The 14,650-nt window shown below is 45.3% G+C and overlaps 1 protein-coding gene across 5 annotated transcripts in view; it reads right to left on the bottom strand.

The window, feature by feature from the left end:
- Positions 1 to 14,650, bottom strand: part of LOC139702945 (caspase recruitment domain-containing protein 11-like) — a 76,136-nt gene that overhangs the window by 34,687 nt on the left and 26,799 nt on the right. For 4 of the 5 annotated variants that reach the window (XM_071605679.1, XM_071605675.1, XM_071605678.1 and 1 more), the window contains 2 exons: positions 6,270 to 6,403; positions 3,053 to 3,234 (listed from right to left, as the gene is read on the bottom strand). The gene's annotated coding sequence lies outside the window, so the exon portion shown is untranslated. The remainder of the gene's footprint in view (positions 1 to 3,052; positions 3,235 to 6,269; positions 6,404 to 14,650) is intronic. The other variant, XM_071605676.1, reaches the window with a different exon arrangement.

Below are 14,650 nucleotides of genomic sequence, written 5' to 3'. Positions count from 1 at the left end.
CACCAACCTTCTTCTTTTTCAAGATTGTTTTAGCTATTAGGTGCCCCTTTACAGTTCCATGTAAGTTTTAGGATGACTGTCAATTTCTGCAAGACAAGGCAGCTGGTATTTTGATAGTGAATTCACTGCATATGTATGTAGATTGGTTTGGGGTGTACTGCTATCTAACAATATTAAGTCTTCTGTCCATGAACATGGGATATCTTTCCATGCATTTAAATCTTCTTTATTTTTTTTTTTCAGTAATGTTTCATAGTTTTCAGTGTGTGCTATAGTTTGGATGTTGAGTGTTGCCCAAAAGTCTTTATATAAAGGCTTGGTCCCCTGGGTAGCATTACTGGAAGGTGCTGTGGGCCTTTAGGAGGTTCTTAGGTCACTGGGGACATGTCCCCAAAAGAGATTTTGGGAGCCTGTCCATCCTCTGTTCCCCTCTCTGCTTCCTGAATCAAGAAATTGCTACTCATTGGGACATGCACTTCCAACAAGATGTGTTGTCCTCATGGGAGGCCCAAACCAATGGGGCCACCAATCTTGGACTTGAACCTTAAGAACTGCATGACATAACAAAACTTCTCTCTCTTTACTTCATAAATAGCCTGTGTCTTGTTTTTTTGGCCCAGCAGATATCCTGGAGAGTGTTTTATGTATGTGCTTGAAAATATGAATTGTTTTGCTGCTGTTAGATGGAATGTGTTATAGATATCCACTAGGTCTAATTTGTTTATAGTGTTATTCAACTCTCCTGTTTCTTTTTTTTTTTTCCTGCCTAGTCATTCAACCCTTTATTGAAAGTAGGGTAATAAACTGTCCAACTATGATGGCTGAATTGTGTATTTCTCTCTCCAATTCTCTCAGTCTTTGTCTCATGTGTTTGGGGCACTGTTAAGCGTATATAAGCTTATAACTGTTATATCTCCCTGGTGTATTGACCATTTTATCATTATGAAATGTTCTTCTCTATCTCTAGTAATATTTTTGTTTTAAAGTCTATTTCGTCTGATATTGGTAGAGCCATTTTAGTTCTTATGGTTGTTGCTAGAATGATATATATCTTTCTGTCTTTTTACTTTCAATCTTTTTACATCTTTGAGTCTAGTGTGTCTACTATAGACAGTATATAGATGACCTTTTTAAAAACGACTTTTTAAATCCTACTTGACTATCTCTGACTTTTGATTGGTTCATTCTCTTTTTTTTATTGTTATACATTATTCCATTATAAGAAAACACTATTTATCCATTCCCCTATTGCTGGATATTTAATTTCCCCCAGTTTTTCACCTGAACATTTAGCACTATTTGAAATGGGAAAAATCGCAAACAACCTAATTATTCAGCAGGAGACATTACTGATCCTTTTATACTGTACTAGACCACCTTTTAAAAGGAGGTAGTGATGCGAAGACACCCTCAAGGCACGTTGTTAAAAAAAAATAATTAAATTTCAGAATATATACAATATAAAATCAATTACGTAATCCCAAACAAAGCAAGATTATAATTATAATTATGTGGTTGTTTGTGTATAAAAAAGAGGGGGGGGGGAAACAGAAAAGAAAGTGAGAGGAGAAGAGAGAGTGAGAGAGAAAATTTGAAAGGATCTGGGAAGAGGAATAAGTTTAGAGGTTAGTGGTCAACACTCCTCCAATGTTTTACAAAAGAGCACGTATTTAGTGTAGTTGGGGAAAAAAGTCATCAAGGGCAAAAGCCATGTCTGGGGCAGCTGATCTGCCCGGGTCCAGTATTAGCCTTCCTACAATTGTCTCTCCAAAGGCCACAGCCCTGATATCTTGTTGGAGCCAAATAAATCCCCTGGCACCCTTGGGACCAAGGAGGACCAATCCACAGGCTGAGAAAGCAAAGGCTGGATACCCAGACCCAGGCCTGTCATATGGGGCCAAAGAGAGTTGGAGGGGTGGGTGCATGTGCTATGGGGGACTGGGCTGGGAGGTGACACAGTGGCCGGGGGGAGGGTACTACGGAGGCTGAGCTGGGTCCTGGGGAAGTAGGGAGGTTGAAGCTATGGGGTAGAGAAGGGGTGAGTGTGCACAGGAAGCCGTTCAACTGAGTGAGGCTGCAGTGAGACATGTGGTCCCATGAAGTGGGGACAGAAGTTGCCATCCCAGGGGTGTAACTCAGTTCCCATCCCCATGAGCCTTGATCTTGGCTCCTGGCTTGTGGTATCTGGTATTTGTTCCAGGCCTTAATAAACTTCCCTTTAATTGAGCTATTTTATGGGACTTTGTTCTATGCAACCAGAGAACCACAGGATACCTGTGAGCTGTATGAGCAACAACCACATCGACAGTGATGGAAACGAGGATTCTGTCTCCATTCAACTTTGCTCCATAGACTTCAATCCTAACCTCTACGAGCCCTTTCTTATTTTTATTTGGTTTTTAATTTTGTACCAGGAATTAAAGTCAAGGGCACTTAACCACAGAGCCACATCCCCAGCTCTTTTTTGTATTTTATTTAGAGATGGGGTTTCTCAGAGTTGCTGAGGGCCTTGGCTAAGTTGCTGAGGCTGGCTTTGAACTTGCAATCCTCCTGCCTCAGCCTCCAGAGCCCCTGGGATTACAGGCTTGTGCTAATGGCCCCTGGCTTTATTTTTATTTTTGACAGATTCCTTTATGGTGAAAACATTCCAAATCCCTTTTTCCTAGCTTTTCTGAAATGTGCCATCCATAATGATTATCTAGAGTCACCCAGAACCTTCTGCTGCCACCTAACCCTAACTTAGTATCTGTCGATCAGCCCTTCTTCAGCCTCCCTCCCCTGTGCTCTGCCCAGCCTCTGGTGACCACAGTCTACTCTCAACCTAGATGAGATCAATGTTTTTGGATTCCACGTATGAGTGAGGCCACGTGGGCTTGTCTTTCTGTGCCTGGCTTATTTTCCTTAATGTGATGACCGTCCATTCTTTATGAGTCCTTTTGTTAACACCTGGCACCACCTGGGTCACCTGAGAGTCTGCCTCCGTCTCCCATAACTCCCCACTGCAGCAGCTCACTTTGAAAATGCATCAGGACACAGAGGAAAACGTACTGACCTTTATTCTCTTCAAAGAGTTGACATCCTATGAATGCGATTCAACAGTTCTTTCCCAAGCGTGTGGCAGACACCACTGTCACTCATCGGCACCATGCCCCTGCTCTTCCTGCTAACAGAATCCCAGTTTTTTTTCCAGGAATCGGGCACCTCATGCTTCAGGGAGGCCGGGCATCTTCTGAGCTGAAAGAGTGGATCTTGTTTGATCTCTACCAGTGTTTTGGGAATCAGCACGGGAAGCATGTCATGGCCCGTGCAGCCTGTATGAAAGTCTGCTCGGGGCAATTGGGGTAGTTTTCCTTGATCTTTGACACAAGGAAAAGGCACCCTGTCACTGAGCTTGCAGATGTCAGTATGATGCTCAGTGTTGCTGCTGTGACATGAGGACTCACCAGAGGGCACGGCGAATACCCTCAGGAGCACGGAGTTGAGAGGAGAGATGGATGTCCTTCTCCCCAAGCTACTGACCTCATCAACCCAGGACCTCCAGCGCCCCCAAGCTCTGTCATGCATATGGTGGGACTTGCCTGCAGCCAGGTGGAGCTGGGCCTACCCCCGTCGGCAGCCCAAAGCCTCCTGTGGTAGATGCATCTACTTTGTGCAAAGACTTGCTGGGCGCTGTGCTCGCTGCAGAGAACTGAATGGTGCTGAAAGCTACGCCTCGTGGGGGCTCAGAAAGCACAAGCCTAGGAAGCACTGCTTCCCAGCCATGAGTGCAGGAGCGCTTGGTGCCACAGAGATGCTCCTGCAGTCTCGGGGTGGCAGTGAGGCCACCCAGGCAGCCATCAGCAAGACAGCAGATGATGGGGGTGAAACTTGCATTGAGAGCACCCTGTGTGCAGAGCTGCACAGCCACAGAGGGGAAAGTGGACCACTCAGGAGCATCGCAAGCACCATGCAGGGCACAGAGGGTGCAGAGATGGGACCCACATGGTCCCTGCTGCCTGAGATGCTCAGAGTTCAGCTGCAAGGGTCAGCCACCTACACAAACTGTTAGTGTGCAGAGTGAGAGTGGCACCCGTGGCCAAGAGAGACATGCAACAAACCCGCTGGCGGAACTGGATGTGCCTGCCTTGGGTGCCACTGTGTGCCAGGCACTGCGTCCAACCCTCGACCCTTTATTTGCCGGGTGCACACTTGTAATCCCAGCGGCTCCCAGAGGCTGAGTAGGAGGATCCTGAGTTTAAAGCCAGCCTCAGCAACAGCAAGGCCCTAAGCAACTCTGTGAGACCCTGGCTCTAAATAAAATACAAAATAGGGCTGGGGATGTGGCTCAGTGGTCAAGGGCCCCTGAGTTCAATCCCTGCTACCCTGCCCCTCCCCACAGCCCCAAAATCATTTCACTTAATTATCACAGTGGCTCTGAGAGGAGGATGTGATCAACCCTGTTTTGTAGACAGGGAAACCCAGACAGTGAGCCAAGTCAAGGTCATACTCAAGGCCACAGAGCAAGTGTGACCTGGGATTCCAGTCCAGGCCTCCCCTCCCTATGGTGCTCCAAGGTTCCTCTCTCCTTGGAAAGCAGGAAGCATTTTGAGCCAGTGTGCTGGGCAGAGGAAGAGGGAAAAGAATGCAGCTGAGCCTCGGAGCAGAGAGGAAGGGTGAGTGGACCCATCTGCTCCCACCTGCAGGCACAGCGCCTCTTTGTCCTGCGGGGCTCGCCCACAGACCTTTGCTACTGGTTGGACAAAGCTTGAGGATTGAAAAAACGAGTCCGCTGTGCCTTGGAGGGTAGAACACACACACCACACAACCCAGGTTTCCTTCCGAGGGACCAGCCCCACGTGCTTCAGGAGGCCCGGGCACGCCTCTTGACTGCAGCCTCACACACTCCAGAAACCAACACCCTAACACAGTGGTGGGATAAATAACCCGTATGTTCCACAGTGGCCTACTCTACAGCAGTGACAATTTAAAAAGCTACAGCTGTATGCATCATCACAGATGAACCTCAGGAACATAATGCTGAGCCACATGACAGTCTCAGAAGGGCAGGACAGGAGGCATCGAAGCAAAGGCAATAAACAGGGCATGGGCATGGTGGGGAGGCTGGGGCAGGAGGATCGCAACTTGGAGGCCAGCCCCAGCAACTTAGCAAGTCCTTAAGCAACTTAGTGAGGCCCTGTCTCAAGATTAAAAAAAAAATCAAAAGGGCTGGGGATGTGGTTCAGTGGTTATGCATCCCTGGGTTCAATCCCCAGGACCAACACACCCCTCCCCCCCCCCCAAAAAAAAACATAGGTAATGAAACATTACAGCTAAGGATATATGGGGACTCTTCACTGAGAAGCAAGGGACTGGTAAAAGTCAGAATGGCCCCCTGAAGAGGACAGTCAGATGGCTGGCTGTGACCTGGAAAGGCACCCAAGGGACGTAATAATACTGCTCTGGCTGGGGACATGAGTGTGGTATTGTTCTTTGTCTCATGGATTCACATTACACACGTATTTTTAAGTGTGTGAAATATTTCATGGACAAAGACGACGGGTAGTGTAGTGAAGCTCAAAATAGAACAAAACATCTCTGGGTTTCAAACGTGTTTTCTCTTCCACACACAGCATTGCAACTCGGCCTGACTCAGACTTGTCACTGGGACCAGCTCAGTGGTGAGGGTCAAGCTCTGGGCAATGTCTTTGAAAATCATTTGCCCAGAAATGCACACGTAGATATGGAGGCTCTGAATCTGAACTGCCTGCCGGGCGGACGGTCCATCTCTGACCTCAGTCTCAGCCAGGGCTTCTGACAGCCTTGACCCAGCACTCAGCAGGGCCTGGCTTCCAGGCTGAGTCAGATCACACTGGTTTCTCTACAAACAACCGAAAAACAAACCCAAGGGACCTGAGCAAGTCTCCACGGGAAGGGCCACTCAGCTCACCTGTCCCTGGGAAGTCACGACCAGGTGGATGCATTACCTGTGCCCAAACTCCTGTGAGAGCCCTTTGTTCATCCAGGACATTTATCACGTGGCTTTCTCTTGCTGTTACAATAAATTTCAAAATCTTGATCTTGACCTCCAAGGCCCTGCATGATTTACGTTTTGCTGGCTGCCACAGTCTTACCGCAGCTGTATCCCAGGCTGAGTGGGCTTTTGTCTGATTGTCCATCAAATGGGCTTATGTCAGAACCTGCTCCCTTCCTTCCCAACCCTCACCAAGTCCCAGGTACCCCTCCCCACTTTCTGTTTTTTCAATATAAAAGAGATAATATACATTGAATACCTGGCATGCAGTAGGTGTTCAATAAACAGGAGCTGCTAAGCTACTATTAAAGTCTGCTGTTTATACTTTCTGGCTGGATCTTGTCTTCCCTCAAGCCAGTCTCTCGATGGATCTGGAGTTGAGATAGCTGGGATCTGAAAAGGGAACGATAACCGTACTTGGAGCAGGAAGCGGAGGTAGAGAGGAAGGAAAGCATCTAAAGGCTGAAGATATGTTCTGCACAAAAAGCCAAGGATGTGAATCTTGAGGTGCATGTCTCTCCAGGTGACAGTGACCAGTGGCCCATCAGTGGGGCAGAAGGGCTTCTGTTCTGTTCAGTGGAGAGGCCACTGACCACAGTTTCCAAGACCTCCAGGATGGAGCACAAGGGCAGGTGGTAGCCCTGGGTAACTCAGGGCAGTGTGTGTGGGGGGGTGTCCTCACAGTGCTCTGACCAGAACCTCTTCAGGATGGAGATGTTCTAAGTCAGTTATGAATTCTAAGGCAGCAAACCACGTCCTGACCCAAAAGAGTTCCCTTCACTGTGAATCACATCCTCTGCCTCTATCTTGCCATGGGTCTGGGCAGAAACACGCCATGACTGCATACACTCGGTAATTTCCCAAAGGTGGCATTCCTCATGGACCCTGACAAGGCCATTCCTAACACCCAGCCACACGGCTCCAGGAGCCCAGCTGTGGTTGTGAGCTTTTGGGGGAAGGAACAATTCTCCTCCCGGGCCTGGGAGAGGGAAGGTGGCGTTCAACCCTGGGAAGGGGATGAGAGTCCTGCACCTGACCTGGCAGCTGCTCCCAGGGCTCTCTACTTGGGACCCTGGGGTGCTTCTGTTTAATCAGGAACTTGCTTGGTTTTGGGCTTTCAGGATTAATCACAGGTGACATCCGCTCTCCCAGGGCTGACAGAAGCTGCTCCTGTCTGCTGTCGGCTCAGGCTGGAACAAGCTGTCAGAGGCCCTCAGCCCCAGGGAGGTGGCAGGGACATGCATCTCTGGAGGACACCATCTCCTTGGTCTCCCTGCTCGGTGGTGCCTGGGACAGGAGCAGCAGCACGGCATAGGGAAGGTGGCTTACCTCCCTAGGTCAGGGAGCAGGGTCCAATCCCCTGGTGGTATGCTCCTTCCTATTTGGTCACTCTGAGCACCATCCCATTCATCAGTCACAGTGAGACCCCTCCGGGCTTTCCTGGCCACTCTCCCTCCCTTGGGCTCTGCATTGGTGGTGTCCTGACTTCCTCAGTTCTGTCCATGCCCACACTCCTGGGAAGTGAGTCTTTATCGTGGCTGTAATGGCTGAACATACACCTGGTCCTACAGGTCAGGATTCTCCCTGGGCTGAGGTTGAGGTGTGGGTAGGCTGCATTCCTTCTACAGGCTCTGTGAAGAATTTCCCTCCTGCCATCTAAAGCTTCTGGGGGAAACTGCATTCATTGGCTTGTGGACCCTTCCTCTATTCTCCAAGACAGCAATCAGCTCATGTCTTTCACTCTGACCTCTGGATAATGCAGAATAATCTCCCCATCTCAACATCTGCAACTGCACATGCAGAATCTCTTTTGCCATATGAGGTGCTATGTTCACAGGACCCTGGAACATTGCAGGCTTTCAGCTGCCTATCCCTTCCTGAGGCTATTGTGGCACATCCTGAAACCCATTTTATTAGCCCAACAGCCTTGTCAGTGTCCCTGCTTGGCTACTGACAGATCTCAGTTCTGCCAATCAGATCAGCTCCCATGACCCTGGAAGAAACAGCAACCTGAGAAGTTACTGGCCCAGAGGTGCATACTACCTGACTCACAGGCTCAGCCACAGCCCTCAGACCATAGCATGTGGCTGCTTTGAGCTTTCATCTTCACAGCAGATGTTGCTAGCTCACATATGGCTTGGGAAGGGCTGGTCACAGACAGGAGAGGACAGGGCTTGCCTGCCCTGAGCTGGGGCAGGGGATAGGTCCCAGCTACCTCCTGACTTGCAGCCCTATCTCCCCCGATGGCATCCTTTACTTCTTGAAGAAAAAGCTGGGTGGCACACTGTATGTGTGGGTCTCATGCTGTCCTACCTGTACCCCCATGAGACCTGCAGATTGACCTTCCCAGGTTCTTCCCAGGGCAAGTGAGACAGTAGAAGACTGGGTACTTATATATGATGGATAATATCAACTCTCTCCTTTTGGAAAACTTTTTTTTTTTTTTTTTTTACTTAACTATTGTAAGTAAAATAAAATGCCATACAATTAATACAAAATTTAAAAAAACAGAGAAAAATATCTAAGATCTAAAGAATGAGATAGTAAAAAAATAGCCTTTAAATTCCAAGAATTATCCTGTTAAGAGTCTCATTTTAAAATAGTAGGCAATCTATGTCCTCATTTTTGGCTCAAAGGCAGGTTTTATAAAGTAATTAATTGTAATAGTTCTCTTTTGGAGATAAATGGCGCAGATCTGTAAAAACAGTCCCACATAGCTGGCCCTCCAAGCAAAACAGAAAACAATACCCCCACACTGCCTCCTGGAGAGCTGGGACCCTCAATAAGAATATGTCCTAACACTGTCCATCCTAACACTATCCAAAGTCCCTGGGCTTGAAACACCTAGTGACAATGCCTACAAATGCTGCATTAATGCAGAACGCACACAGACAAAAAGTAAAAGTGGAGTGCTTCAGATCAAGGTTCCAGGAAGACATGAGGCACTGAAGAAGACACAAAGCTATGCAAGCCTTGGAAGGCATCTGCATTTGCACATTCACTTTCCACTTGAGATAAAGAAGCAGAAGTGGACCTGGGGCCTGTAGTAGGTGCCAGGTGATGACCCCCTACCAAGGAGCACAGCTGTGTTGCAATGTCCTCACCAGTCTTCCTCAAGTGACCCATAGTCCTACATCAGGTACAGCCACTGACAGCAGAGCAACAAAGATCACAAAATTGTGGATGTTTCTGGTTCCTGCCGCCATTTTCTATGGCTAGAAATGAGCAAGAGCTCCTGAGGCTCAAAGGCAGAGGAGAAGAAAGAGACGTCTCTTCATTAAGCCAAACATGGTAAATAGCAGCCCTCATCTGTCAAGGGCCTTCTCTATGAGCACATGATAGCAACGAGAATGAACTGTTTCTAGTTAAACCTCTCACACAGGGCCAACTACAGCACCTCATCTCAAATCAAAAAAGAGCCAGGCAGAGTGGCACATGCCTATAAACCCAGCGACTTGTGAGGCTGAGGCAGGAGGATTCCAGGTTCAAGGTCAGTCTCAGCATCTTAGACCCTATCTCAAAATAAAAATAAAAAGGCTTGGGGATATGACTCAGTGGTAGAGCATCTCTGGGTTCAATCCTGAGAGCCACGCACACATGCACACACAGAAGCACACAAAATAATAGAAAAAGAAATGACTACGATAATATCAAGAGTATTCCCATCAAATACTTGCTCATATATATTTATAGAAAAAGAGGATCAACCTTTTGAACACAGATAATAGAATTATATTTGTTCCAAATGCTCCCTCTACAACTTGTGATATTTCTTTTATAGAGAAATATCAACCCAAAGCTAAATACATTGTCTTTATGCTCAAATGATGAATTAATTATTGAGAGGTGACTAATAAAACAAAGGCACAATGGAAATTATACACGTACCAAGAATTACCAATGTGTTAATTATTTTAAAAAAGAGCAGACTTGAAAGTAAAATTTATAGGGAAAAAAACCTCACTGATTCAGTGAAGGTAACACAAGTAACAGTTAAAAACTGCAAATGGGTCAAGTTGATAAAAACTCCATTTTAGGACTGAGTGGTAGGACACTTGCCTAGCACGCAAAACGTCTGGGTTCCATCCAAAGTACCACACAACAATGATGATGATAATGATAATAATAAATTAAGTTTTAGAACCTCCTCCTTTCCCTGAACCCTAGTCCTCAGTTACTTTTTCTAGAAATAACAAGTAGCTGTGTCTCCTTCCATGGAAAGTACATAACATTACATATTATATTCTGTTTAGAAGACCAGCAAATGACATATGATGTCTTGTACCTTAGCCCACACGAAATCACCCTTTACTGTTCACAACTTATTTTCTCTTTCTTTTTCCCCCCACCACTGTGCAACCTGTTTCAGTGCCAGCAGCCTAAAGGCAGAGGTCAGGCAGAGCTTCTGGGCTAGTGGGCCCTCGGCTGGACACTATCAGAGGCACAGGGGAGGGGCCTGCCACAAATCCATATCCAGGAATCACTTTCTCACGTAAAGGTGCACAGCAGACCATGAAATGGATGAAGTAGGTTCACCTAATCAATGAACTTTGGACACACATAGTGTTTTCTGATGTTTTATTTCTAGGAACAGCACCATGATGAAGATCCCTACAAGAGCTCCTTTGCACACGTCAAATATATAGGAAAAATGGGTGTATACAATCCCAAGGGATTCAATTAATTTACTTTCTCACCAACAAAATGAGCTGCCTGAGGGCTAGGGACCTAGCTCATGGCAGAGGACTTGCCTGGCATGCAATTGCCCGGGTTCCACCCCTGGCATTGGGGGGAAAAAAAAAGAGCTGCCTATTTCTACCCAGCCTCACCAGAGCAATGTACTAACAGATTTTATTTTGTAATTGAAGCTAAACATTTTATACATTTGAAAGTCATTTGTTTTCTCTACTGCTCGTGTTGTCTGCCTGTCTTTCTACTGCCTGTGGGTTCTCTTCGTAGTCACTGCAGAAGACATTATATGCTAAGGACACTGCTTCCTTATTTAAAGTGTTACAAATACTTTTTCCTACCTGGATTTTTTGTTTGCTTCTTACCTTTTCCACAGTATTTGTTGTTCTTGTTTTAGATATACATGACAGTAGAATGCATTTTGACATATTATATATACATGGACTCTAACTTCCCATTCTTGTGGTGTAGAAGGTGAGAAGTTAAAGTGATCATGTATTCTTATATGAACACAGTAAAGTTATGTTTGATACATTCTGTTTTCCCTATTCTCTCACCCCCACTACTCCCTCCCTTCCTTTCATTCCCCTTTGTCTAATCCAATGAACTTCTCTCCCCACCACCTTATATGTTAGCATCCACATATGAGAGAACATTCAGCCTTTGGTTTTTTGGGATTGGCTTATTTCACTTAGCATGATAGTATCCAGTTCATCCATTTACTGGCAAATGACATAATTTCATTCTTCTTTAAGGCTGAGTAATATTTCATTTTGTATGTATACCACATTTTCTTTCTCCATTCATCTGTTGGTGGGCATCTAGATTGGTTCCATAGCTTAGCTATTGTCAATTGAGCTGCTATAAACACTGTGTGGTTGCATCACTACAGTATGTTATTTTAAGTACTTCGGGTACATGGGATAACTGGTGGTTATCAAATGGTGGTTCCATTCCAAGTGTTCTGAGGAATCTCCATTATGCTTTCCAGAGTGGTTGCACCAATTTGCAGTCCCACCAACAACGTAAGCGTGTACCTTTTTCTCCACATCCTCACCAACATTTATTGTTACTTGAACTCTTAATAATTGCCATTTAATTTGTTTTTCTCTAATTACTAGAGATGTTGACTTTTTTCATCTGTTGACTGACCATAGACACTTCTATGGTCGCAGAAGATCCTCTGCCTATTTATTGATTGGGTTATTTTATTGGTGTTCAGTTTTTTCAGTTCTTCATATATAGGAAGATTAATGCTGTATTGGAGGTGAAGGTGGCAAAGCTTTTCTCCCAATTCTGTAGGCTCTCTCTTCAGATTCTAGGTTGTTTCCTTTGCTGTCGGGAAAATTTTTAGTTTGATGTTTATGATCTTTTGGGAAAGTAAAAGGTGCAGTTCCTTAGAAGTTTGGCAGTTCCTTAAAAGGTTAAAGGTAGAGTTACCAAATGACCCAGCAACTCTACTCCCAGGTGTGGGAAGCTATCCTCACACGTGATTTGAGTTACCTCCCTGGCTGGGTGAGAGGCGCTTAGACACAGCTGTGTCAGAGCTTTCCCCACCCTTTTCCAGGTCCGAGGGCTTGTCCGTGCAGAGGCGTATCTGGCCCCTGACCTTGGGATGCTGCCCCCCTTAACACTTCATTAGATGGGATTTTCCCTGCAATTTTTTTTTCTTTCTCTCTCTCTCTCTCTCGGTAGCCTCTTTAATAAACCTCGCTACCTCATTAGGTGGCTGGAGGCGGGAGCTAGGAGAAGCCGTCCTGGAGCTGGTTTTAAAGGTAATTAGAATCTTATCTCTTTAATTTAAAACTCCCTAGCTTTTACTCATGAATCGAACCTTCTTTAATGAAGCCAGTGCTGGTCGTGTGGCAGACCCAGGTACATACCTGGGAGAAATGAAAACACATGTCTGTACAAAAACTTGTGTGCAAATATTCATAGCAGCATTATTAGTAATAGTTCAAAAAGGGAAATAGTCAAATATTCACCAACTGATGAGTAAAATGAGTCAATTCCTTCAATATAACCTTATTCAGCCATAAGAAAGAATGAAGGTCTGAGCATGTAAAATAACATGGATGAACCCTGAAGATTTTACACTAAGAAGCCAGTCAAAAGGTCACATAGTGGATAATTCCACTTCTGTTATGTCCAGAATAGGCAAATCTATGGAGACAGAATGGAGATGAGAGGACGCCTAGGGCTGGGTGAACCGGGGGGAAATGGTGAATGACAGCTAATGGGTACTGACAGGATTTCTTTTGGAGGTGATGAAATATTCTGAAGTTGATTGTGGTGATAGTTGCCCAACTCTGATGTGTACTATAAACCCCTGAGTTGTACACTTTAAATAGGTGCATCACAGCGTATGCAAATTACATCTCAATAAGCTATTAAATAAAAAGGAATAGGTGTCCAATAGAAAAAGCTACTCTTTAACCTTTCACACTGACACACACAATGGCCCAGATAGCACTTATAACAACTGCCAGGAGGACCCTGAGGAAGATCAAATAACTGCTGAGCAGAATTCAAAAGGTACATCAAATCTCCCTTGCAGCATGACATATGAAGTCAGAATGCCAATTCACCTGTCCAGAAACAGGGAGGGTCAGAAACAGAATCCAAGGCATGGCTTTGTTAAACATGATTCAAAGAAATAAAGGGAGGCAATATTTTCCAAAACAAGTAAGGCTGACAGTGGAATATAATTTTCATCAATAAAATATCTACTATGTCAACTAAATATTATGGCTTTCTTTTTTTTTCACTTGCTATATTTATATCATTGTTCTTAGTCTACGCTTGCTATATTCCATTTAAATGCGTTTAAAACCATAAACAAGCAAGTATAATGCAAACCACTATGACTCAGAAATATGCAACCAGTAAACCAACAACTACATGTTTGCTAAATTACTAACAAGAGAATTTGTACATCTGTGGATTAACAAGATAATACACATTAAATCTGAACAAAGAGGGAAGGCACTTGAACAGAGATGCAAACATGCTCATGGTGAGCACTGATAAAACTCAAAAGGAGAAGTCCTGTGGCCTATAACTATGACTTTGTAACTCACTGCAGAACAATGAAAGTCAGCAACAAAAAACACAAAGTCATAATTGTAAGAATAAGACAAGGTGGGCAGCGACCAAAGGAGGCAGATTTAAAAAGGCTGCTGAACAAGGCTTTATTTGAGATTCACTCCTGGGCGGCAATTCATCAGACCCACAGAGTGGACAGAAGAAGGGTGTGAGGAGAAACCGCATGGGAGCTCCACCGGACTGGGATTTTATGGGGCTTAGGCAGGAAGGGAAGGGCTTGGGACAGGAAAAGGTGTTTTTAGAGTCCCTTGTCCCTCTGGAGTTGGTTGCAGGAAGCTGGTTGAACCCCAGGATTGGCCAGGGGATTCTGCTGACTGACAGGCGATTCTGTCGGCACCTGATTGATGTTTTTTTCCCAAGGGCAGGCTGCTTCACTGCCACCAACCTGACAATAATGACTCTGGTCCATCCCTACATCCCTATTTTAGCAAAACATAGCACATCACTTGGCAAGACTGTCCTATTAAAGATTCAGGTCCAGGGGGCTGGGGCTGGGGCTCAGCAGTAGCGCACTTGTCTGGCATGTGTGAGGCACTGGGTTCGATTCTCAGCACTCCACATAAATAAATAAAATAAAGGTCTATCAACAACTTAAATAAATAAATAAATAAGAGAGTCAGGTCCAGAACCTTTAAGAAGTAAAACTAGGGCGTGGGTTGTGGCTCAGTGGTAGAGCGCTCGCCTAGCATGTGCAAGGCCCTGGGTTCGATCCTCAGCACCACATAAAAAAATAAAATTAAATAAATAAATAAATAAATATTTTAAAAAAGAAGTGGAACTAGGGGAAGGGGAATTTAGCTCAGTGGCAGAGTACTAGTGTAATTTTCATCAGTTTTGTGGTATCAA

Source organism: Marmota flaviventris, chromosome 19 (genome assembly GCF_047511675.1).
Source record: "Marmota flaviventris isolate mMarFla1 chromosome 19, mMarFla1.hap1, whole genome shotgun sequence".
Classification (NCBI taxonomy): domain Eukaryota; kingdom Metazoa; phylum Chordata; class Mammalia; order Rodentia; family Sciuridae; genus Marmota; species Marmota flaviventris.
Note: the sequence above shows the minus strand (reverse complement) of the source record. Positions and strands in the feature narration are given on the sequence as shown.